Source organism: Scardinius erythrophthalmus (genome assembly GCF_964197995.2).
Source record: "Scardinius erythrophthalmus genome assembly, chromosome: 16".
Taxonomy (NCBI): Eukaryota; Metazoa; Chordata; class Actinopteri; order Cypriniformes; family Leuciscidae; genus Scardinius; species Scardinius erythrophthalmus.
In genome coordinates, this window is record NC_138236.1 from 40,849,164 (window position 1) to 40,873,066 (window position 23,903).

The window sequence follows — 23,903 nt, forward strand, 5'->3', positions numbered from 1 at the left end:
ACCCAATGTCTGCTAAATGTCATAAGATTAACTTCCACAGTGCAATATATTATAACATCATTATGTGTAGATTTTTCGTGATAATAGGTGATCAAACTGACAGGGTTTCCACCTGCTTCACCCCTGGAGTCATCAGCCCTGCCTCCTCCATGGCTCCTCCCTCTGTCGGCTCCGCCCTCTGTCGGCTCCTCCCTCTGTCGGCTCCTCCCTCCGTCGGCTCCTCCCTCCGTCGGCTCCGCCCTGCACGTCTGCTCCGCCCTTGTCCCTCCTGCCTTCAGTCTGCCCTCACCTGCTCTTCGTCCTCCTCCTGAGTTCCCTCTCTCCGCAGTTGGTATATCTATGGCGCGAGGGGGGAGTAATGTCACAGTTGTGTTCTGTTTAGTTTGTTTTCATTGGACTTGTCTGCCTGTCTTCATGTCACGTGTCGTCATCATCATTATCAGTTCATCTGTATCACCTGGGTTTAGTTCATCATCTACATCACCTGTGTTCTGATAATCAGTGTTCATCTGTGTTAGTATTTAAGTTTCTTCAGTTCAGTCAGTCTTGGTCTGTTCTCTGTTGTATTTAGGTGTGTGAGAACCTTCTGCCTGTCTGTACCTGTTTGAATTATATTATTAGTAAACGTTTTGCATTAGAACTTTTGACTCATCCTCTTCTTCTGCCGGCACCGCACCCTGACAGTTTGATCACCTATTATCACAATAAAAAAAAATAAAAAAAATCTACACATAATGATGTTATAATATATTGCACTGTGGAATCTTATGACATTTAGCAGATGTTGGGTTTTGGTTAATTAAAACCAACAACATATCATCCTCAACTGTCGTCAGATTCGTCAGATTGTCCTGACACTGAATTTTGGTAACCTGATATCAGAACCCATATATTTATCTTATGATGCTTTTGCTAATGGGAACGATCTGGTCAAAATGAGTCAAGAACATGGATATCCCTGTCAGAGCTGGAATGAAAAAGTAAGTTAATGAAATTTAGTACTAATTATTGTCAATTAAATCATTTTTAGTTTATGACTCTCAGTTATTTGATAAGTAATTCTGCTGTAAAAGTGCGAGCAGTTTCGGTTTTAGCCCATTGAAATGCTTGAATGTGACCGTCTGTATGGTGATTTGAGGTAATATAACACAAATTAATGTACAGGCATCTTCAGTGGCAGTTTCAGGTGATATAAACACTTCAAGGCCCCTATCTTTCTAGCCTGACTACGTCAGACTTCTTACTTCCGCTCAATTTCATTTCGCTTCTGTACTCAGTCTGAGACAGCGTAATAGCTTTCCGTTTTCCTCCGGCCTGAAAACAGCCGGCCAATCAGCGAACAGAGGGCGGGCTGAGAGCCGTGACGTAGACACTGATTGTACCGTGGATGCGTAGATTTACTTCACATAATCTGCAAAAGTCGTTCACAGCCAATGTTCACTCCGGTATTTCGCTCGATGGTTTTGTTTTCGCATCATACATGTGTTTACAGTGGAAGTTCGATGCGGCTGAGCATGCGCATAACACACGCCATAACCAAACGTTATGTGATTGGCTTACGGGTAACCAATGATTTTAAACTTCAGACAAGCGCCCCCCCGCGAGAGAGAAAACGCTTTTCAATTATGCCATGCCAGACTCTGTCTACGAAGCAAAGTGAAGTAGCAGAGTTTGGTATTACCAGGCTACAATCTTTCACCCAGCGCAATTGACTTCGTACAGCGACGCATGTGTCATTCCTGTTTCTCACCCGCGCACAGCGGACTTTTCCCTCCACAGACGCACGTCGGTAAATTAGGGAATGAACTTGCGCTCCCGGGTGGTTCAGCGAAAAGAGGAGGCGTGTTCCGGCGCAAACGTTCCCTGGTGCTATTTTGCAGTTTCAGAAAACAATTCCTCCACTGACCAGGAGAAACCTCGTCTAAAGTCAGCGGCGCGTTGCGCATGTTATTCAGATGCTATTTTAAGGGCGCATGCTTGGCCATAATGTAGCGTGAGCACAACACACACACACTTTGCTTCTCTCATCTACACAGATGCAGCAGTTCACATTTTTAGAAAACCATACATTATTATAAGGAAAATTATTATTACCACACGAGGGAAATCATTGTTGTGTCCATGAAGATGTGAAAAATAGTCATAAATCTAGCTTACACATTTACCCAAATTATTATACGCCTGTTTAACCGAAGCTAATCTGGGTGTGTTTCTCCATCCCCAATGTCACTTCTCTGTGCTTTACGGCCCTGACGAGAACGCCGGTCTCCTCGGCTGTGAACCGCTCCTGGCGTGCGTCTGCGACTGTGCGGTTTATTATTTCACTTGTTTGCACACTTGAATAATCAGTAACTTAAATTAATATTTAGTTGAATAAATATTATATATTAAAGTATATAATATATATTAAAGTTGAATGTTTTGATAGTGTACAAGAGGTGTTGGTAATAAAATAAAATGTTTGCTTATTTGCTATAATATCATTTGCATGCAATACTCTTTTTTATTAGCAGTGACTACTGACTAGTGCTGGCCAGAATAAATATACTGTTTATTGATCAGGGGCCGTATTCACAAAGAATTTTAAGGCTAAAAGTAGGTCCTAACTGACGAATTTAGGAGCAACTCCTAAAAATAATGGGCATGTCACTCGTAACTTTAGGACTCCTCATTTTTTTGACTAAGAGTAATTCACGAAGCATTTTAGCCCTAAAAGTTGCACCTAAGCCTGGGACAGCTTAAAAGAAGTCGAGAGGACTCCTAACTCACTAAGACCTATTCACAAACCGCTTTTTGTGGCATTTCACGCTGCGATGTTTTGAAATGCGTGCGCGGCGGCTACAGGAGCTTCCAATCGCGAGGGAACAATTCTGCATTGTAGGCATAACTAGGGATGCAATAACGCCACCAACAACAACCAAAACTAGGCTACTGCATGTAAACTAATTGTAACGTTTCATTGTGAATCAAATTAAAATGTTCTTCTCTTTGCAAACGTAGGCAGAGGCATATAGTGACAGATTAATTCAATAATGTTGCAAAGATATTGCATCAATCCATATGTTTCATTAGGCTACTAGGCTTTTTATTTGCTTTACTCTTAATTAATTTAGGCTATTTATTCAGTTATTCATCATCTTCCCTCCTTCGCACTACTTGTGTAGCGCACACATTCTCAGACCTGTCACCTGTCACTCATCAACGTAGGGGAGGGGTTTGGAATCATTCCCGCATTACAATCATCAGCCAATCAAGGTGGTCACTCCAGTCAAGCTCGTGCATGAGTAATGACGTCATCCATAGCAACGAAGACTCACTCTTAGTTTAGGAGTTGTCATGTTTCTTTACTAAGAGTAGGTCTGAAAGGTGTTGTGAATAACTTTTAAGAGAAAACTCCTAGCTAAAATCTTTTAGTGCGATTTAGGAGTACTCCTAGTGGTAAGATAAAATGCTTTGTGAATACGGCCCCAATACTTTTTACTTTTAATACTTAAGTTCATTAAAATCAAGTACTTACTCAAATAAAACTGAAAATGAGTGCTCATACTTTTACTGAAGTCATATTTTAATATGGTATCTGTACTTGATATTCAGAGGTGTGAAATAAATACTTTGTTACTTTAGTACGTTCCCCCCAAATTTGTACTCTTTGAGTATTTCAGTTTGTTGCAGCTTCTGCTTTGCCACTTTTCTTTGAGATAAATGTCTTTTACTGTAACACATTGTGAATGATGCAGTCTGCAGTGTCACGCTTGCACACAACAGATTTAGCCACAGTAGATTTAGCAATAACAGCTCGTATTCTCAAAGTTACAATATTTGTTTAGATGTAGAAATGTCCATTGTCTCATTCACTTTGATATCATGCTGCTTTTATCTGTATCCGTTGACTACTGAAACATCCGAAACTGAATGTGCTGAAACTCTACAGGATGAAACTGAGAGCTTGGCCCATTAGGATGCAAGACCTCCACCTTAACATCTTGGTGGTGTGTATCCATATCCACAGTGATGACTCTTGTCATATTTCACAGCAAGCCAGTCTCCACTGTTACTGCGATCTCTGTGTGAACTCCCTCGGGAACTTGTTGGTTCCTCCATTAGCATGGCTCAGTCCTTTATTCTTCTGTTGAGCAGAAGCACGGCGATCACCGGTTCAGATTCATCACCTTTACACGCTCACTGAGGTCAGACGTGGCTGGAGTGAAACACTGACCAGTCTTCGCTTCACACACTCTAAAAATGGCTGGGTTAAAAATAGGGATGCACAATATATCAGACGGCCACCATATCGGTATCAGCCAATGTATGATCATTTTTAATGTTATCGTTATCAGCCCGATAAGAAAATTCGCCCGATATATTAAAGCCAATAAATATTGGATTATTTCCTTTAGCTTAGACACTTCAGATAGCTTGAAATATGATTGAAATCACTTCAAAAAAGGAAAACACAGTTTGAAGTATTTTGAAGTCTGTAATTTAGGCTACATAACATTATAATGAGAACGTTATAATTGTGTTTTGAACATAGCTTTTAATGGTCAGATTTTTGTTTTTGTAATCAGGCTCTCAAAATTTATATAAAAATTTGGAAATAGATTTATCGGCCAATATATCGGTTATCGGCTTTCAAATATAAATAATTATCGGTATCGGCCAAAATGTTCATATTGGTGCCTCTAGTTAGAAACAACCCATTTGGCAACCCAGCGCTGGGTTACTATAACCAAGCAGGCTGGGTAGTTTATGAGGGGGAGCATCATTTCTACCATCAGTGAAATTTAACCCAGCAGTGGGTTACACACACACAACTACCCAACAATTTGGAAAATAACCCAACAAAATGACCCAACAGGCATAACCCAGCAGTCTGGGTAAAAAATAATCCAGCACATTTTAGAGTGCAGCAAAAGCAGGATAAATATCTGACAGAGATCTTCTTCCCCTCAGGAATAACCTAAGGGGTGTTTCGTGTTCTGGCACAGGTTTCATGGGTTGAATGAGTTCATCATAGTGCGTCATTTCTTTATCTTTGACATAGAAGAGTTGGATGTTGCAAGACTTTTCCCCACCATGTCATAGAATATTTTCCCACTTGCAACATCATTGCCTTGCCGAAAGAGACTCCCTGCAGTTCTTCTGACCGTCGCTCTGGTGCAGTTTGTGACCGCAGAAATACCAGCGATTTCAGCTCTACACATATATTAGGAAACTTACAATAGAGATATACACATACTCAACACAATTTCACACACACACTTCACATAATTACACATACTTCCTACTTTCTGTTTTACGTGTTTTGTATTGATGGTGTCATCTAACTGTGTTTTGTCTTATGTTCTGCTTTAATAACAAAAGAAAGAAAAAGAAACACCAGCGATTTGTTTTTGAGACTGTCTTTGGTTCACTGCAGTTTTAAGGAGGAAATACTCAGCAATGGTGTCGACTTATGAACTTACACATGGTTTGTCTTAAAGCAGATTAAAAACACCACATAGACACATAAACAACATTAAAAGCTGGATTTTCATCACGGGGGACATTATGCCCTGTGTTTCTTCAGCCCTAACTATGCTAGAAGTGATGACTATCAATCCACAAAAGCAATATATGGTGTCAGGTCACCTATTTATTATGTATACATTATTAGAAAAACTAAACATTATTTTATATTTAATAAATTACTTGAACCACAAAAATACGATGACTTGACGTTGAATGTCAACTCCGTCACTAGCACATCACCAGACAGAAATCTTATGGTGTTGACACATAGGTGTTTCTTTCACAAAACAACTGGAGTTCATGTAGAAGCCATTTTGTTTTCTCTGTTGATGTTATATGCTGACTGACGGGGGGGAGCTACATTATATCCAGGGGGCCGACTGATGGAGGCGGAGCAGGTGGAAGAGGATACCCGGATGGAGCCGGAGAGCCGACAAGCCAAGGCGATGCTGAGGATCCCGAGGGACATGGCGATGCCGACAGCTCTGGCGACCGAGGCGCAGGTGGGGATCCAGAAGGCCGCAGTGGAGCCAGAGCAACAGTGGACCAAGGTGGAGCTGGAGGGAGTGAGGAGCCCAACAGAGCCAGAGGGACGAAGGGACGAGGCAAAGCCAGAGGAGTGTAGTCCCGAGGCGAGGGCAGGCCGACGAACGACCAAGCGAAGCTGGAGAGACGAGGGAGCCCGGCGGAGCTGGTGGACTGATGGGCCACGGTGGAGATGAGGGAGGTAGGAGCCAAGGTTGAGCTGATGGATCGACGGGCCGAGATGGAGTCCTGGTCGCGGAGGCTGGAGGTGGAGACCGGGAATCCACCGACCATGCCGGAGCTGAGCACTGGTAGACCCGTGTAGAGCTTACCTCTCTGAAGGTGGAATGTGGGTGAGCTGTGGGGCTAGCAGACAGCGTGGTTGAGGAATGGATGATGGGAGGATGTGGGAGAAGGAGGCTAGGTGGGAGTTCAAGAACAGGCTCAGGAACAGGCTCAGGTTCTGGAGCAGATTCAGACTCGGGAACAGACTCAGGCTCGGACTCGGGAACAGGAACAGGTCTTGGGACAAGAAAAGGCTCTGACGTGGCGGCGGACATCCTTGCCGAGGGCTCAGGCGGTGAGGGGGCGACCATCTTTGCTGAGGGCTCAGACAGTCAAGTAACCTTCATTTATATAGTGCTTTTAACAATATGGATTGTTTCAAAGCAGCTTTACAGAGATAATAGGAAATTACCGTAACAGATTGTTTAGGCTTTATAACAGCTCTATGATAAAGTTATTGTCCAGCTAAAGTTAGTTTTGATTGATTGATTCACTTCCATTGCGAAGATCATTAGTTATTAACTTAGGGGCCACTAACACGACACCGTTCTCACAGGAAAACCCTTAACGCGCTCCGGCCGCCCATCCGCACAGAACAGTGCCTGGTGTCTCGAGAACGCACTCCCTGAAATTGAGTCGAAGGTGCAAACGATTATCCGTTATCTTTGTGCAAACCTCACAAACCGGTGAAAACGCAGATTTTGCGCACATGTGCATTACGTGTTCGGTCCACAGGTAAACGCGTTTGAATATATATGTACTCAGGCGTGTAGTCCTTCTTTACAAATTGTAAGGCCCGTTATATTGGCCCAATCTGTCGGTCCGCCAATACACGGGGAAGGTTATCACGTGCTCTGTCCTCACTCATGCAAAGTATTGGTTGGTTAAATTTACAATATATTTAGTTATGTATTCTCTCGTTAATTCATCTGACTCCATAAATGAAAGGTTTTAATAATATCTGTGCCTCACTAAAAGTGAGCGAATGTTTGACTATTCCTTTTAACCATTAAATGAACAATGTCAAAATCAGTTAGAATAATCACATGTAACAATTTAATATTTCAGATATCAGAGATCAATTCCACAATCAATTCAAATATCTAGTACATGGTTATACATTGGTTACACCAAAGAATCTTACCCAGCTTGTACCTGAGATAGAGAGAGAGAGAGAGAGAGAAAGAGAGAGAGAGAGAGAGAGAGAGAGAGAGATCCCCTCCTGGCATCTCTTCCGAGGAATTTGCAGAAGTAAGCCTGAGACAGAAAACAGAGGAGAGCGAACCACAGACAGATAATTCCAATATTTCAAAAGCGTTAAATTCAGACGTGTGGAATTCTTTTACTTGTTCCATTATCATGTCAGTTGCAATTTTAATTCCAGATGTCACATGAAACCGAGTTTCATTGACCACGTCTGAATTGTTGCTGTTGTTTCAGTGTGTTGTGACACCTGAAGCTGCTCTTTCAGTTCAGCCTTCAGTCCGCTGCATGTGCAATGCTCATTGCTTTCTCTCATTACAGCCAGATCTCTGGGTTGTCTGGTTAGCATTTGCGGTTTATGGTGTCGTTCACACATTTTAGTTAGTGCAGATATTTTTTGACCTGCAAAAAACTGTGGTACTTCTGTCTGCTGTTTAGCATTTCACATCCTCCTCTTAAATTTACTTATCTTATCAGATTCAATTCAGTCGGTGCACCCCAGTCAAGGATTATTAAGCGTGCTATTACCTGTGCCACACTCCTAGCCGTGTTTTCTAACGGTGAAAAATAAAGGCATACCCCGCCCCTTTTGGCACTGGGTAGCACACAAATGAAATTCTGTTTCAGAAATTCAATTTTAATGACGAAAGTCACACTTCTCCAATTATTATCCTACTGTGCGAGTGTAATATAATGTTTATTATAATTCAAGTTATAATATAATTATATTCTTTAACAATACAAGTCAAATTATATTGTTTTCAGTCTCTGAAGAGTGTCTGGAACAACTTAACGCATGGTCAAATCTCTACTTGTTCTCATGTCAATACATTTGAATATTAAAAGGCTTTCTGGCTCAGGGCTGATAAGATGTACATTCGCTGTTTTTCTTTTTTCCTTTGCTAGGTTTCAAATACCTTTTCTTCTCATTTAGTCTTTTTAAATGGCCATTATAACGTTTGATTCTTCTATTTACTCTTACTTTATATTTTTCCGTTTATAGATAAGGAAAACTATATCGCTTTGCAGTCCTTCCCAAGGATGCACGACACAAGTGGTCAGCCCCGAAGATCAGAAGCTGGGGCAGTTGGCTAAATATCTAGGGATTTTGCCGTACACGCGCAACAACCAAAGATATATACAATAGCCCCCTTGGATGCCCTTCAGGAACTTAATTCAACCGTTTTCCAAAACTATTAAATTAGAACAGAAGTCATCGGAAGCGTCCAAGCTAGGTTAATCAACCAGCGTAAAGCTGATCCTAGTCGGACTAACCCATCCTCTCATCCAAGTCGCCCGCACACTTCCTGATATCAGTTATTAGCCGTCGCCAATCTCTGACGCAATCTTGTGGAAATATACGAATCCGTTAATCTATTTTGGAAAAAACTAAACTCAGAGTAATTCAGAATACATTCAAACATAACAATATTTAGTTCTCTGAAGCCTTAAATATGAAAAGGTTTTTGTTTCAGGATTAATGAGATGCGTTCGCTGTTTCTGATTTTCAAATTCATTGTGAATCACATTATAGCCACCAAATTTAGCATAGACACGTGTTTAATTCAGTTTACACAGGACACATGGCCTAGAATACAACATCTACAACCTTTTACCTAAGTGTTCCAAATACACTCACAGCAAAGCAATAGAATACAACATCTATATCACCTTTGCCTAAGTGTTTCAACTACACTTACAATTAAGTAATCCTGTTGTTAACCTTTCCTGCTCGTCTCCGAACCGTGGTTGGGTGACGCAGGGGAGATCTGTCTTCTCCAGGGCCGGTAGTTCTCCTCCCGGGGTTAACTCCTTAAAACTTCACGCTGTTAGTTGTGGTGGCATATTTATAAACAGGAGACTTTCGTGCCGAAGAGTTATTTGCTTTATTTTCAGCCGTACTTAATACACTCACTGCAATATCGAATCAACTACCCGCACCGATCACCGTCTCACACACACACCGTTGCTTAGCAGCGATCATAACACAGAGCGGGTGGGGGAAGGGCGCGCCACGGGCACGCGCACTCACTCACTCTCATTCACACACACTCTGAGCTGTCCTAAACTAAACACATGGGAGACACATCTCACAACACTACCCCCACCATGGATTGGCAATTAACATTAATTCCATTCCATCTAAATGTACTTAGCACAACTTTCTCTATATCTGCAGGCCTAAAATGTGAAGAGATAGTAGTGCCCCAAATAGTAGGTTACACTAATTTAACAAGTGCCTAAACAGTGCTAAAAGTTCTAAAGCTCATTCAACAGTGAACCCAGGAGTGAAAAATTATTAGAAATGCAATAGTCTCTAATAAAACATAAGAGTACATCACCTTTTAAATCCTATTCTTCGGTGACCAGAGGTAATACTGTCTGACTAATACAGTAATAATGAAAACATACATTGGATGCAATAAAGTGCAAGCATGTAAAAGCATTGAAAAACTCTTCTACTTTTTTTTTTTTCCTTTTTTTTTTTGAACGTGAAAACAAAAGTCCTTTTTGTAGAGAAAAAAAAAAATAATATAGAACAAACTAGACTAGAGTCCAAAAACGTGAACTGTAAAGTCTCTAGTGCAAATATGAACTGTCATAGGTGACTCACTCAGTGACCCAGTCCCCATACCGGGACGGTCCTCGGCGCTGACGTTGGGGTCGAGGTTCGCGCAGAGACTGGTGGTGAGGCTCTTCCACCGCACCCCCACCATGATCAAGTATCACATGGGAAGGAGTGGATGGAAGAGACCCGATCATGTGAGAATTAGCAGCAGGTGGAGTGGACGGCCGGGAGTCGCTGGAACCATCACTCGAGGCAGTAGAGTAGAGGCTGTCCAGACCGAGATCCTCCCGGTCCGCTGGGTGCCCATCCACAGCTGGTGGCAGGATCTCAGAAGGCGTCCAGTTCTGGGATTGGTCCAGGACCCAGGCATTGTCCAAAGGCTCACGGCTGCGGTAGCATTTGAGTTGATCATGGTGGACGACCTTGACCTTAGTTCTGGGGCCCTTTTGGATCCGGTAGACTAGATCGTCTAAATGTCCCATAACAAAGTAAGGTCCTTCGTAGGAGGGGAGGAACTTTTTGACTTTGTTTTTGACATGCCGGGTTCCTTTGATGAGATACCACACCGCATCGCCGACTTTATACTGTGTATGGCAAGCATTTTTGTCATATTGTCTTTTTGCACGCGTGACTGACTCACCGAGGGCTTCTCGGGTGATGTTGTGAGCCAGTTCCAAACGCTCACGCATTTGTTGCACATACTCAGGGGCGGAAGGTGCATGATCTGAGTCCGGAGGCAAACCAGCCACAAGGTCCACTGGCTCGCTTATTTCACGGCCGAACATCATGAAGTTGGGGGTGAAACCAGTAGCGCTGTGCTTGGTTGCTCTGTAGGCCATCACTGCATATGGGATCATCAGGTCCCAATCCCAGTGACAGTGTTCTGCAGTGGAGGCCAGGATCTTTTGGAGGGTGGCGTTAAAACGTTCGACTTGGCCGTCGGACTGCGGTCTGAATGGTGTAGTGTGGGTTTTGTCGATGCCAAACAAACGGCACATTTCTTGGAATACCTCTGATTCAAAGTTGCGCCCTTGGTCGCTGTGCAGACAGTGAGGCATTCCAAAGCGACATACCCATTCAGTTGCTACTACGTTTGCCACTGTCACAGCCTTTTCGTCAGGGATTGGGAACGCTTCAGTCCATTTTGTGAAATACTCCTGTATTACGAGTATATAGCTGTTTTTACGGTCTGTCTCATTTAGTGGGCCCATAATGTCCAGTGCAATGCGCTCCATGGGGGCTCCAACTCTGACAGTTCCCATGGGTGCTTGTGGAGTCTTGTGGGGTCTGGCTCTGCATGCGCAGTTTGTACAAGTCCGGCACCAGAGCGCCACATCCTCTCGCATGTGGTACCAGTAGAATCTGGTTTGAAGTCTGGTTACAGTCCTTTCAATACCAAAATGTCCTCCTACTGGCCCTTCATGCATTTGCCGCATAACATCAGGTTGCATTTTGCGGGGGAGAACAATTTGAGGATAGAACTGTGTGTCATCTAAACAGTAAAAGCGGCGAACCAGTACTCCATCTCTGAAGTACAGTCTTCTCCATTGACTCCAGTACGTTTTAGTGGCTGGGCTGCATGGGGAGACTGTGACCCACGGGGGCCGCTCACTGCTGGCTTCTAACCAAGATCTGATTGGTGCAATGTCTGCGTCGGCAGCTTGAGCCTGCCGCAACTCCTCCATAGTCCAGCCGGGAAACAGTATGGTTTCACTTATGTTTGTCACATAAATATTCTCTGTTTGTTTTAAAATGTTTGGGTTGGTAACATTGACAGCGCTTACCCCCACCGGACTCAGCAATACGGGGCTGGTGTCTGAGTCCAAATCACACTGAATTGCTTGGTGACTTGTGGTTCTCAGCTGCAAGGAAGGGTCCTGCAGATTACAAGGGCACGACTGGCGGCAGGGCCTGCGGGAGAGACTGTCAGCATTAGTGTGTAAGCGACCTGGGCGATGGATGATTTCAAACTCGTACTCCGCTAGCTTCTCAAGCCACCGGGCTAACTGACCTTCCGGCTCTTTCATTCGCGTGAGCCAGCGCAAGCTGCTGTGGTCGGTTCGTACCTTGAAAGGCCTCCCAAGTAGGTATTGCCGAAAATGGGATGTGAAATCGACAATGGCTAGCAGCTCCCGCCTCGTAGTGCAATAGTTCTGTTCAGCTTTGGCTAGTTTGCGGCTGCCATACGCCAACACCCGCTCTGTGCCACCCTGCATTTGCGACAGAACGGCGCCGATACCTGTGTCGCTGGCATCAGTGTCCAGGATCATTTCACCATGGTCCAGTGGATAGCCTAAAACAGGGGCTGTGATGAGGTGGTGCTTGAGCGTGTCGAAGGCGGCTTGGTGTTCAGCGTGCCACTGGAAGTGTGCATTTTTCTTTGTCAGGTTATGTAACGGCTCGGCAACGGAGGCAAAGTCTTTCACAAACCTGCGATAATAGGAGGCGAGGCCAATGAAACGTCTGACCTCTTGGACTGATGTGGGAGTGGGCCAAGTTTGGACTTTGTTGACTTTATTGGGGTCAGTGGCCACACCGTGCTCGGACACAATATGACCTAGATAGACAACTTGGTGGCGGAACAGGCAGCATTTGGCTGGTTTCAGTTTGAGATTTGCCTGTTTAAGTCTCTGGAACACTTGGCTCAGCCGCTGCAGCATCTCGGGCACATCCTTGGCCAGCACAATGATGTCGTCCAGGTAGACAAGGCAGGTCTCCCACTGCATGCCGGCAAGGACGCGATCCATAAGGCGTTGGAACGTCGCCGGGGCGTTACATAACCCGAACGGCATAACATTCCATTCGAATAGTCCATTACGGGTGCAAAAGGCGGATGCGCGACGGGCTCTTGGTGTTAGCTCAACTTGCCAGTAACCTGAAGCAAGATCCAAAGTGCTGAACCATTTAGCGGTGGCGAGAGTGTCCAGCGTGTCTTGGATGCGGGGCAGCGGGTACGCGTCGGTGATGGTGTGGCTGTTTAGTGCCCTGTAGTCTATACATAGGCGATAAGTTCCATCCTTTTTACGCACCATCACGATCGGTGAGGCCCAACTGCTATGGCTGCGTGTGGCGATACCGCTCTGAAGGCCCTCACTGATCTGCTGTTCTGCGCTTCGCTGTTTTTCCCCAGCCATACGACGAGGAGGCTGCTTCACTGGAGGTCCCGGATGGGTTATGATGTCATGCTGAACAAGACTGGTCCGGCCCAGGTCACCAGGTCCCCTGGAAAAGACACTTTCATAGGTACACAACAGGTTAGATAGTTCAAGTTTTTCATTATCATTAAAGTCAGTGGAACTTTGGGCATAGAGCTCCTTGAGGTGCTCTGGAACTGCAGGGGAACTGGCTGAGAAATCTGCCGCTGTGGGGACACTGGGCGAGGGCAGAGCTTCAGCTGGCTGGAGGAGGCCTGCAATGGCACCCTCTTTAATAGTCACCGCCTTGTTACCAGGGTTAAAGAGGCGTAACGGAACAAGGTTGGCGGGCTGTGTGTTGACTAGGGCTCTGGCAATGAGTATTTTGTGTTTTTCAACAAAACCCTTTGTGGGGCTAAGCATCATGTCTCCCTTAACTTCTCCGCAAAAGTGCACGTTGCCCTTTACTAAGTACTCTTGTCCCGCTTCAAGCACAACAGTTCTGGCTACTCTCACAGCGTGTGACTTTGGAACAGTATCTGGGTGAAAGTAAGGCACTTCCTCTCCAAACAGAATTATGCGGTGCCTGCCGAAATCAAGGCGGGCCTCCGCCTGGGTGAGGAAAGGATGGCCAAGCAGCACCTCGTTGCCCTCTATGTCCGCTACAAGAAAGTCCACTTCAACTTGACGGTTGTTGATACTGACCGGTACCTTGGCCTCACCAAGCACCGGTACATCTCCTGGTCCCACCCCGAACAAAGTCTCTACGATGGATGACTGAAGCGGTGGTCGCACGTCTTGGTGAATGGCGTTGTATTGGTGAAGAGGCAGCACGCTCCTCCGCGCTCCACTGTCCAGGACTGCACATACCTCCAGCTCGGATATGCGCATGTGAATGTTCATTTCACGATTCTGGCCTTTAAGGTGGAACACCGTGGTCAGGGGTATTTCCTTGGCGGCGCTGGACAGGAAAGTCTTTGTATTTCTTTGAGGGGACGAGCACTGGCTATGTTTGTGACCCCAACCGTTACAGTTATAGCAGCGAATGTCACCCTTTTTAAAGTTCTTGTGCTGCTTTAGTGTTTTTGCAGATGTGCGTGGGACAAAGTGATTGGGTGATGGGCTAACTGCAGAGGTAGTGGTAGTCACAGCCTCATTTTTGTCTCTTTCTCTGACTACAGCGGCCCGGGGCCTGCGTTCAGTGAAGTTACGGGCCCCTGGCTGCATGATGCTGGTGACATAGGAAGCAGCTCTCCTGGTGGTGTCATGACGGTGGGCTATTTCGTAAGCTTTGGCTAGTGTAGCTGGACGTTTTTCTAACAGTCTTTGAACTAGCTCTGCATCACCCAGGCCGTTTGTGAAAACTTCAACAGCTATAGCGTCTTGCTCAGCCTCTGACCAATCACCATAAGCTATAGCTATTTTTCCATAAATGTCATCTCTGAACACATGAAGCGCCTCCCCAGGCTTACGCACTCTTTGCCTCAGCTCTACTGCTACAGCCGCTGCATGATCTGAAGAAGGGCCATAAGCAGTTTCGAGTTCCTCCAGCAGGCGGCGGTAGTCCCATTTGGATGAACGAGGGTTTCTGTGGACGATGGCGCCTGCGGCCCCCGTGAGGCAGAATTTCAGCTGAATGGCCATTGTTTTGACTGACCAGTGATTCGCCTCTGCGCAGCTCTCAAATCTGTGCAGGAACTCTCTCCACGGTGTGCCGCCATCGTACTGGCCGGGACGTAGAGTGGGTACTCTCTCTTTGGGGTTATAGTCCTCATCACTATCCGACTGAGGAGCCTGACGGGGCGCAGGGCGGCTCTTTTGTGCTGGAGATGAGGAACAGGGCTGGCGCAATGGGAAATGTCCATGTTTTACAGTCATGTCTGGATTAATAAAAGAACAGGGCATGGGAAACGTACTGGCTTCAGGTTTGGATATAAACGGTGTGCTATGCACGAAACTTCCCATGTGAGCATTGGCAAAGGGATTTGTGACTTCATAATGTCCCTTTAATGGCATGTCAGGAGCGGGATATGTGAACATGTGAATGTCTGGCCTTCCTGCGGGGGCGTGGCTTTGACGGTGGCCCCTGCTAAAGGGATTTGTGGGCGAGAAACGGGCGGCGCCGTCAGGTGGTGCGAACAAATCCTCTCCATTAACAACTGTGTTAGTGCAACTTTCATCACACAGGAATGGGTTATAATGTTCGTATTTTCTCTCAGCTTTGCATTCATAAGCTGTCACAGTACCATGACTGTTGTCCTCAACATTGGTTAGCGACATGAATGGGTTTGAGTAATTTGTCTCTCGTCCGTAAACATCGGAGGGATAGCGAGCGGCCGCCATTATCATATGAGCTTAGACACGCCGCTATTACAGCTGTATTACAGTCACTTGGCTTTAACTTATTTACTTATTTATTTATTATTTTTATTGTCCTTTGATTTTCGTTGCTCACCAGTTTTTTTTTTTTTTAACAACGTGAGGGTCCCTTCGTGGTCGCCAGTGTTAACCTTTCCTGCTCGTCTCCGAACCGTGGTTGGGTGACGCAGGGGAGATCTGTCTTCTCCAGGGCCGGTAGTTCTCCTCCCGGGGTTAACTCCTTAAAACTTCACGCTGTTAGTTGTGGTGGCATATTTATAAACAGGAGACTTTCGTGCCGAAGAGTTATTTGCTTTATTTTCAGCCGTACTTAATACACTCACTGCAATATCGAATCAACTACCCGCACCGATCACCGTCTCACACACACACCGTTGCTTAGCAGCGATCATAACACAGAGCGGGTGGGGGAAGGGCGCGCCACGGGCACGCGCACTCACTCACTCTCATTCACACACACTCTGAGCTGTCCTAAACTAAACACATGGGAGACACATCTCACAACACTGTGTTTAAAGAATAAACTTTAAATGAGCCTATGTGCATGTTGTAGCACAAACAACCAAATTGTGTTCTATGTGCACAATGTGTTAAGCACAACTTCAAATTTGAAAATTCACAGAATTAATGCATACTTTTTAATCCCATCGTGTTAAAGTTTTAGCATTTAGCATTAGCCTTGAATGCAGCATGGCTTTAGCATTTAGCGTAGCCTTGAGCGTTTTGAAAGCAACATGGACAATAGCATTTAGCATTAGCCTTGATATTTGAGGTTTTTAGCCTGTAAATCATATCATCCTGTTTTCCCAAAATTTTCCTTTCATAAACAATGCATTGATCTGCTTTTTTATTTATAAAATCACGTGTTTTCCGATTGTTTACAAACTTAGATTTCTCTTTCTGTTGTTTGCTCGTTCTCATCACGTGTTGCTAGTGTTAAACAAAGCCAATACAACAATGGGCGGAAAACATGCGGCTGATTTTAAAACTTTTAGGCTTTACATTTTCAGCTCTTCATCGAGTTACTAATTATTTGGGAGATGTTATTCTCACTTTAGATTTTGTTTCTTGTTGCTTAGGCAAAACAAGGAGATCTTTAAAATCGAATCATTCTTCATCTGGCTGCCGCATCAAACATTTCTTCAACACTTGATGCAAAATGCAAAGAAAATTTACTTACCACAACCACGGAAGAAAGAGAAGTTGTTCAAACCTCTTGTTGATTTTAAAATCCCAATACTTGCTGGAAAGGACGTTTCTTGTGAAACTGCTTTGATCTGTTTTGAGATCACGTCTCGAGGTCACCATTTTGTAAGGCCCGATATATTGGCCCAATCTGTCGGTCCGCCAATACACGGGGAAGGTTATCACGTGCTCTGTCCTCACTCATGCAAAGTATTGTTTGGTTAAATTTACAATATATTTAGTTATGTATTCTCTCGTTAATTCATCTGACTCCATAAATGAAAGGGTTTAATAATATCTGTGCCTCACTAAAAGTGAGCGAATGTTTGACTATTCCTTTTAACCATTAAATGAACAATGTCAAAATCAGTTAGAATAATCACATGTAACAATTTAATATTTCAGATATCAGAGATCAATTCCACAATCAATTCAAATATCTAGTACATGGTTATACATTGGTTACACCAAAGAATCTTACCCAGCTTGTACCTGAGATAGAGAGAGAGAGAGAGAGAGAAAGAGAGAGAGAGAGAGAGAGAGAGAGAGAGAGAGAGAGAGAGAGAGAGAGAAGAGAGAGAGAGAGAGAGAGAGAGAGAGAGAGAGAGAGAGAGAGAGAGAAAGAGAGAGAGAGGGAGAGAGAGAGAGAGAGAGAGAGAGAGAGAGAGAGAGAGAGAGAGAGAGAGACCTATTCCTTTCCTGTCCAGCCAAGAAGAGCCCAGGGAGAGCGCGAACACCTTTCTTTATCCTGTCTGACCAGGTGATATGGGGGATGGGGAGACCATCCTCAAATGGCTTCTATTCAATGAAAGGGGGGTTGCCTTATCTGGCCTTATCTCTAAACCAGTTTTCTCTAAACTTCTATAAACCTTATTTCCTTTTATTTTATCTATCTGGATATGAGATATCTGTACCACTCACTTTGAGACATTTCAAATGACACCAAAAACATAACAGTCAATGATAAACATTCACATTAAACCATATTCTTGTGCGAGTTCTTAGTAGTTTGCGGAAGTGAGGTCGTATGGGGGAGGTCAAATGGTAATTAGCCCTTTGTCTCAGACCAGGGCCTCAACCAGTATTTTCAGTCTTACAAAATCAACCCTCAATAAACTACTTGTCTGGCCTTAAAATGTATAATACAGAATTTTTTTGTTGCGTCTGGGCAGCCACGCGAACTGGAATTATCCCAACAACATTTTATCTGTACTGAGGTAAAGGGAAGGGAAGGGGGCCTTCACAGGGGAGGGACTGGTGGACGCTTCAGCACTGCGTTGGATCGGGTCCAGGCGAAGGTCCTTCATCAGATCTGGATACGGCCTGGATCCGGCAGACTGTGGTAAACCTCTGATAAACAGAGACACTAATATTAGCGTAGATGCCATTCTTCTCATGATGTAACAAGTACATCAGGATTTTTGGGAAGTGTTCCTGGTTCCGGCTGACCTGATCTATGCAGCCTAACATTAAATTATAGAAGTCTATAATGTGTTATGTGTATGCTAGGTCAAAGAGATGTGTTTTTAGTCTAGCTTTGAACTGACAGAGTGTGTCTGCTTCCCGGACAATGTTAGGAAGACTGTTCCAGAGTTTTGGTGCTAAATAGGAAAAGGATCTACCGCCAGCAGTCGATTTTGATATTCTAGGTATAATCAACTGGCCGGAATTTTGAGATCGTAATAGACGTGACCGACTATAATGCGTTAAGAGCTCGCTCAAGTACTGCGGAGCTAAACCATTCAGTGCTTTGTAAGTAATCAGCAATATTTTAAAATTTATGCGATGTTTAATAGGGAGCCAGTGCAGTTTTGACAGAACTGGGCTAATATGGTCATACTTCCTGGTTCTGGTAAGAACTCGAGCTGCTGCGTTTTGAACTAGCTGTAGTTTGTTTATTAAGCGTGCAGGGCAACCACCCAGTAGAGCATTACAATAATCTAGCCTTGAGGTCATGAACGCATTAACCAATTGTTCCGCATTTGTCAATGAGAGCATATGACGTAATTTAGATATATTTTTAAGATGGAAAAATGCAGTTTTACAGATACTAGACACGTGACTTTCAAATGAAAGATTGGTATCAAAGAGCACACCCAGGTTCCTAACCGACGACGAAGACTTAACAGAGCAGCCATCAAGTGTTAGACAGTATTCTAGATTATTACGTGAGGAAGTTTTTTGTCCAATAATTAGAATCTCTGTTTTTTTCAGAATTTAGAAGTAGGAAATTACGAGTCATCCAATTTTTTATATCCGCTATGCATTCCGTTAATTTTGTGAATTGGTAAGTTTCGTTAGGGCGTGAAGAGATATAGAGCTGAGTATCATTGGCATAACAGTGAAAACTAATGCCATGTTTCCTAATGATATCTCCCAAGGGTAGCATGTACAGAGTGAACAGCAGCGGTCCTAGTACTGAGCCTTGTGGTACAGTGAGGCGGCGGCCATCTTTGCCTAGGGTTCAGGTGGTGTGGCTGATGTGTGTGCTGCCCACACACACAAAATAGCTGTGGCCACTACAATCAGCGCTGCATCTTCCAGAGCTGACAGAGCTGACACAGGCATGACGTGAAGAAGCTCTGGAAGGGTGGTCTCGACGGGACGAGACTCTGGGTGCAGTCTGGACCGGGGGTAGACACTCTCCAGACACCTAACGATGGCCTCTCTGCATCCTAGTGCTGTAGTGGAGGTCTACAGGATGGGAGTAGTTGGCACCAATCCAGAATAGGGATTTGAGGCTCTCGTCATCAAAAGGAGCCGTGACAGCGAGACGGTAGAACTCTGTGGTATAGTCCAAGCAATTGTGGCCCCTCTGGGACACAGCAGCAAACTTAGTCCATTTTGACGGTCCGGTATTCTGTAACGCTGATATCCACAGAAGACGAAGATGAAGATGAAGATGAATCCAAGATTTATTAAACAAGTACTACCCAAAGCGCCAACAATGCGAAACAGTGTGCTAAACACAAACAATACCAGACAAAGAAGTGAGCACAACGAGGAACTTAAAGTGTAAGTTGCAGGTTAAATTTTTCACAAAGATAATGCAATGTGTTTATTAAACATAAAGATAAGAACCGCCCACCATTGTTTTTTATACCAAAATGCTGATATAATATGAAAAGGTGGCACTTTTAACAGTGGTTTTAACCGCTCCCGCTCCCTTCCACTAGATGGGGCGTGGCGTCACAAGAGGAACTCACTAGTAGAGTTACCGGCATAGTCATAGCTATAGATGCCTTACATAACTACAGAAAAGTTGGTTGTATGTTTTATTTGATAAAAAAATTATGGATAAAATAACTCAACTGTTAACATACTCGTGTGTGCTGACTTCAAGGGGACCGTGATCCTGCCTGAAATGAGAATAAGCTATTCGCAAAACAAACGGGTTCAGGCACGTCAGATCAGCCGGGCGCGGGTCGAGCTGCTCCACTAAACTAAACGCGTTCACCTCACGGCAGCACACACTCTCCACTGCTGATAGCCCACACACACACAGTGATGGGGACATCGATCTCTCTTTTTCTTTTCTGACAATAAACATCGCTAATTAAATCGTGAGAAATAGCGTGGATTGAGGAAGTGTATTACATGACGTTTGAGGCGTCGACGAGACTAGCGATTGGTGCTGTGCAGTGTGGGCATCTCTACAGCTCTGATTTGGACTGACACACTGTAAGTAAATAATGTCTTCAGTCGTTGTCCCTCCTTGCTATTCTACATGACGGCAAACTTTTGAAAAGACTGGCTTGTTCCGTTATATTATCCGGGTTAAGTTTGCACCAGGCTAGACTAGCTCTAACGTAGCTAACGTTACTCACCGGGACACCTGGCTAACCCTCCACTCATTCTCCTCACACCAAGCATTAATAACTCTTTGAGTGCCATGGCTCCCCTCTCTCACGCCTGACCGGTTAAAAATTGTAGGGCTGTGGTCCATACAGAATTTGATGGTTTCCCACATCCTCAGTCGTTCTCCAAATAGCCGTAATACAGTGGGAATCTAGCAGAGTATGGGTTGCGAGTTCCTCTTGTGACGTCATCACCCTGTAACTGAAAAAACACACTACCTTTGAAGAAACCCCAATAAATGTTATTTTAACGCATTTTAAGACAGAAATAATTAAATATATACATATAGAGCACTTTAATTTACACATTAATTGGCTGTGGTGGTTAACCTGCAACTTACACTTTAAACACACCGTGATGATGACGTGCGGGTGATCAGGTGATCAGGTGATGGCTGACTGAGTGCAGGTGGGAATCATTAGGAATGCTGGGAAATGTAGTGCCATTGAGGTGTGTGACAATCAGAGCCTGTCTGACATTGATGTACTCTGGCAAGGGGTCCTTCAGAGTGACAGCTGTCCCTGATATTGCCTGATTTTATTACATTTTAATGAATGTCTGACAGTGTTGACAAAAAGTGGGACACACAACTTTGAAATCTTATGAAACACACGTGTCATTGAAAAACAACCTTTCTCTGATATGAGATATTATTAAGTGTTGCTTTTGATAAAACATAATTTTTCATCATTAAAGGAGAACTTGGTAACTTTTTTAACTTAATAAAACTGTCTAGAAATCATTTGGATAGTTAAACAACCTGTTCTGGTGATATTGGTGACTTTCCCCACTCCCCCCAGCGTTCCCAGGCGGAAAACCAACCTTGCAACTTGGGCACTACCGTCCCGGCAAAATAGAAATTGGAAGTCTCGTGAGAAGCGAGAATGAGAACGAGAACGAGCGCGAAACACGAATCGCTTTACGGCAATTCAACATAAACACACACGCATGTATGATGTATTACCAGATTACCCACCTCGGTAGACAAAGCTCCACGCGATACAGTTGGCTTGCTCCGATCACAACAAGCGCACATGAGCAGCGGTAGAGAGGGGGAGGAGGCCGCCGCAAGTGAGTTTTTTACGACTGTGTTGTGAAATATACGCCCCACCACAGCTGTAGGGGGAGCTCGTGGGGAAAACATGCGACAACAAGAGGGAAAATCAGCGAAGAAGTGACTAGAGTTCGCTAGAGTTGCCGAGTTCTCCTTTAAAGAACATTTTATTCATTTTATTGCATATTAATGATTAGATGTAGTGAGAAGACAATAAGTGTCATAGAATCGATAAAATAATAATACAATTAAAGGGGATAATTGTGTTAAATACATTCTATTATTAATCCCTCATAACATTTGAAAATATTTTCATTTCATTTTCATAAGCCTAATAGCAGTTAAGTGTCTCATGAATCAGTGATGTCGTGCTTTGTCATGAATTCGGGGCAGTTTACAGCACCGCTCAAGTTTGTACTATAATGTTTGTTTCAGCAGACTTCCTTAAACTGGAATTACTCTACTGAGAACAATCGCATGAGGCACGAGAGGGAAGTTTCTTCTCAACTGAGGCGTATATGAAACCAGCCAGTGAAACGCTTCCCGAACAAGAACAAATGTGGGCGGGGCTTGATTGTGTCTGTGGGGAATTGATTGGATGGTTGGAGAGTGGTGGTTTGCTATTGGTAGATCTCAGGTGAGTGACAGGTTGCTAACGAGATAACGACTCACATATGAATTTAAAACAACGAGTAAAAAAAATCATACATACTACAGTATGTACTACTGTATACAACACAGTACAGTACAGTACAATACAGGTGGCTGTTGTTTCTTGCGCACATCATGTATAATCTTTTTAAAAATATATATATTTTAGATTGTAAGCCGCTTAAGGTTTTCTGCTGTAGGCTATATTAATATATCAATAACTAGCAGCTGAGCACAGCAGAATGGAGAGAGAGAGAGAGAGAGAGAGAGAGAGAGAGAGAGAGAGAGAGAGAGAGAGAGAGCTAGTAAACACACTCGTGAGGTTTGCTCGCCCCACCCGCTGAAGAACACACACAGATCAGGAAGTGCGAGTGGATCATCACCCGAAACACACACACACACACACACACGCTCCTGAAACTGAACTATACACACCAGAGACTGAACTACACAGCACACGACCTTCTGTTTAGCGCCGATGTGGATGTTTGTGATGAACTGCTGAGGCGAGCAGCCGAAACCCGAATCTACACATCAAGAGGACGCGCCAGGGCAAACAAGTACGTGTGTGTGTGTGTGTGTGTGTGTGTGTTCGTCAAATCACGACATGTTATTTACAGCCGTCGCCCGAAAGAAGCGCTCTCTGTGTTCAGTGTTTACTTCGGTCACGACTGGACTGGTTTCGTATGTAACCTGTCGCGGTTTGCACCTTTGCAACTCTTCTTCTTCTGCCAGGTGTGATGATGATGATGATGATGCCACTGTTTCTCAGTGTTCAGTTCAGGGGTTCATTCCCGTGAACAGCGAGTGTTTGTGTAGCCAGAGGCCCCGATCTATGGCACAAATATCGTGTCGATGTCACAGTTTCACGAACTGAGCTCAAGCGCGTGCCCGTCGAGCAGATGTGCGCAGATGCTGTCGTGATGAAGCGGATCTTTTGAGTTATTACTGTGTGTTGACTGTAGAGCAAATGACAGATTACTAACAGGAAGGCATGCTTTCCCCCGTCGAGTGAGGTGTTTTCATGTTTCACAACTTAAAAAGATTCAGAATAATCGCAGAATGCTGAAGACACTATAAGGTTTCTTGTGAACGGCCGATTTCCGCGTTTTGGTTCTTGTTCAGATGGAAACTGGTGTGGGCGAAGTGTTGAGAAACTACATTCGGGCGGTGTCTCAACTCGGTCGTGGTGAGGGTACGTGTGTGTGTCTCACCTGCTGACGAGAGCCGAGTCCAGAAGAGTCGATTCCTAGACTCGACTCCGGTACAGGAATCGACTCTCGAGCAGTCGCAGAAAACGCCAGATACACTCTTTCATGCAGCTTACTTCACACATAAATAAATAACTTAACAACAGCCAATTACATCATACCTTCATGCCAGCTTATTGGTATCATCAAAGTTTTATTACAATGAATATTGTATTAATATTTTCCATTGTTCATAATCATTGAACTAAGCGTAATTTTAAAGAAAACCTTCCAACAAGATATTAGTACGTGTACAATATTGTATGTATTTAGGTATTATTTTAGCATCTTGAACTCAC

General features: G+C 44.2%; 1 protein-coding gene across 1 annotated transcript in view; it reads left to right on the plus strand.

The window, feature by feature from the left end:
* The first annotated feature begins 22,643 nt into the window (after window positions 1-22,643).
* Window positions 22,644-23,903, plus strand: part of LOC308704712 (myelin basic protein-like) — a 29,194-nt gene continuing 27,934 nt past the window's right edge. The window contains exon 1 of the mRNA XM_081389216.1: window positions 22,644-22,914. The gene's annotated coding sequence lies outside the window, so the exon portion shown is untranslated. The remainder of the gene's footprint in view (window positions 22,915-23,903) is intronic.